This window comes from Oryx dammah, unplaced genomic scaffold, assembly GCF_014754425.2.
Source record: "Oryx dammah isolate SB20612 unplaced genomic scaffold, SCBI_Odam_1.1 HiC_scaffold_20, whole genome shotgun sequence".
NCBI classification, from domain to species: Eukaryota; Metazoa; Chordata; class Mammalia; order Artiodactyla; family Bovidae; genus Oryx; species Oryx dammah.
Window position 1 is genome coordinate 57,551,975 of NW_024070204.1, and position 3,317 is coordinate 57,555,291.

At 40.7% G+C, this 3,317-nt stretch overlaps 1 non-coding gene across 1 annotated transcript; it reads right to left on the minus strand.

Annotated features, from left to right (window-relative positions):
* Nucleotides 1–1,509: 1,509 nt before the first annotated feature.
* TRNAF-AAA lies at nt 1,510–1,581 on the minus strand. Its single transcript has one exon. It is a non-coding gene; the product is annotated as a tRNA-Phe (tRNA).
* Between the last annotated feature and the right edge of the window lie 1,736 nt (nt 1,582–3,317).

Genomic DNA, 3,317 nt, shown 5'->3' on the forward strand with positions numbered 1-3,317 from the left:
AAGCGTCTAGTGAAAAAACGCACCAGTAAAATAACAGTGACAAAGCTCCAGTAATAAACGCATCTGGGTTCCTAGGCAGGAGGACCTCCAGTCTGCTCTTTTTTTGCATCTCTCTGCCAATTAGAAATTGTCCCACACTGAAATGTTACAGTGGTCATCTCTTGAGTAATTTTTGGTTTCTCCTTAAAATTTTTTTGTATTTTCTAAATATGCGACGGTGAGGCTTTTTGTTTATTGGCGGCACTGGGTCTCGATTGCTGCGTGTGGGCTTTTCTCTAGTTGCGGTAAGCGGAGTCTTCTCTTTCTTGCATCGTGTTGGCGTCTCCTTGCTGCGGAGCACAGGCTGTAGGCGCGTGGCCTCCAGGAGCCGTGGCACTCCAGCTTCAGTAGTCGTGGCTCGAAGGTCTAGAGAGCAGGTGCAGTAGCTGTGGCTTGCCCATGGGATTAGTTGCTCCAAAGCATGTGGAATCTTCCCAGACCAGGGATCAAACCTGTGTCCCCTGCACTGGCACGTGGATTCTTATCCACTGTACCACCAGGGAAGTCTGAGGCTCTTTTTAATTTAAAAAAAAAAAAAAAATCCTTATTAAGAGAGAAAAAACCTGACAAATTAGATGTTCAGATTATTAAATCTTGCGGGGGTGGGGAGGCAGACCTAAACACCTTCTCTTGGCACCTTATTTCCTCTCCTGAACTGAAAAGGACTCAAAAAGCAGCAATGTTGCTTTCACTGTGGGAGACTCTCGCCCTCCCGTCTCTTTTTCTTGAGCCCACCTGAAATATTCTAAAGCAGCTTCTTTTACAGCTTCACATACCTTTTAAAATTCCCTTGTAAATATTTAGAATGCCTAGAGACCTATCTCTTCCTTGCTTCTTTCCCTTCGTCTTATCTGCCTGGTTCTTCTGTCCTTTTACCTACAGAGATCGCCACTGTTCTGCCTCTCGGCAGACCAGATAAACCTTATTTACTCAGTATTGTCCCTGTCACTTCCATTTCTAGCTTCCACTTTCCCTTAAATTGAACTCTTCACTCTGAGTTACCATGGCATTTCCTGATAAAATGCCAGTCTAAATTGAATCATATCGCTTATATTTATAAAAGCTGCTTAATAAATTTGTAAAGGAAGCTTTTGCCCCTGGTGGGCTGAAGCATTCCGTTATAGACTTTGAGGCCATATGGTCATCATAGAAAATTCTGGAGTCTTTTTGTTTGTTTTATCATTGCTCCCCTGGTAGTTCAGCTGGTAAAGAATCAGCTTGCAATTAAGGAGACCTGGGTTTGATCCTGTGTTGGGAAGATGCCCTGGAGGAGGGAATGGTAACCCACTCCAGTATTCTTGCTTGGAAAATCCCCGTGGAGAGAGGAGTCTGTGCTGGCTGTGCTGAGTCACTCAGTCATGTCTGACTCTTTGAGACCCCGTGGACTGTAGCCCGCCAGGCTCCTCTGTCCACAGGGATTCTCCAGGCAAGAATACTGGAGTGGGTTGCCATGCCTTCCTCCAGGGGATCTTCCCAACCTAGGGATTGAACCTAGGTCTCCTGCATTTTAGGCAGATTCTTTACCACCTGAGCCACCAGGGAAGCAATTCGGTTGCAAAGAGTCGGACACGACTGAGGGACTAAGCACAGCACACAAGCAAAATTTTATTCTTACAATCAATTGTTGCTTCAAACTTTTCTCTTTTCTCTTAGTTTAAAGAAGTTTTTACTCTTTTCCCTATTCTTTTTTTTTGTTTGTTTGTTTAAATTGACCCCCAGTATGGAAGTTGCATTGACTTTTATCAAGGCAAAGGGAGGATTCATTTGACATTTGGGTGAGATTTTTAAAAAAAATTATTTCATCTACTTTTTTCAAATTGTTTATGTATACTTGTTATGCTTTTTTAAAACTTTGAAAATGTTATCAATATACATACAGTATAAAATATGCTCATCTACAGTGTAGAGCTCAATTATTTCTTACCTAGCTCCCCATGCCCCACCTTTGCCTGAGGTAATCCCTTTTCTGGTTTCTATTACAATTGATTAGTTTTGCTTGTCTTTGAACTTGAAATAACTAGAATCATTCATTATTATGTTGGCTCTTTCAGCTCAACACTCTGTCCCTGATGGATTATATCATAGTTTGTTCTCTTTATTGCTGTGTGGTTATTTCATTAAATAAATATACTTTAGCTTATATATGGTTTCTCTCATTGAGGCACATTTAGGTTGTTTTCAGGTTTTGTTTATTATGAGAAAAGTGGCCGTGAATATCCCTATACATGTTTTTTGGTGGACATATGCATTCATTTCTTGGGTATATACCAAGGAGTGGAATTGCTTGGTCACAGAATGGACATATCTTCAGCTTTAGTCAAATTGTTGGTGTGTTTAAATAGCAAAAAAAAAAATTGAAAAGGCACAAAAGATTATCCAGTGAAAATTATCTCTCCCATCCCTATCTCAGTTTCAAAGTTCTCTTTTCCAATATTACCAGTTTCTTGTGTATTCCTCCAGAAATACACTTTGTGTATAGAAACATATATATATATTCTCATGTTTACACCAAAACCACAATACCATACAAACTCTTTGGTCAACAACTGTGAATTAACCCCAGAAAGAATGATCAAGGTATTTCAGGCAGTAATTTGTTCAGAGTGGACTGTAAATCTGCAGCTAAATAATCCAGGTAGCTCAGGGACTGACTGAGGTGAAGTCAGGGAGGGTTCAGGGACTGCCGACAGAGGATGCTGAAATGGTAACTATATGCCAGATCCTGAAAGGCTTTGAATGACATTCTAAGAAGTATGGGTGTTATCCTGAAGAAAATAAGGAAGCAGGGAATGATTTTGAGTGGAGGGAGATGGGACAGGGGGATGGAAGAATTGGGTTTGTGATTTTAAAGATCTTTGTGGAGGATTAAAGGGAGGAAGAGGAGACTGCTGGCTATGAAACGATAGTCCAAACATCACTTGTTATGGTGGTCTAGTCCCTAAGTCGCATCTGACTCTTGCGACTCTGTGGAGAGTAGCCCACCAGACTCCTTTATCCATGGGATTTTTGAGGCAAGCGTACTGGAGTGGGGTTGCCATTTCACAGTATGAGAATGGCTACAAAAACATATTAAGACTTGATTACTAGTAAAGGTAGGTGATAAGGAAGAATTGAGAGATATGGGTGTATTGAGTATACAACTGTTTTGGAAAGGGCAAAATAAGGAATTCAGCTCAGACATTTTGTGTGTGACTCCCAAATATGATTTTCAGAGACGCTGACTTCAATTTTCCTGAAGTAATGAAAAACCATATTGATATAGTTAATTAAAACTGATT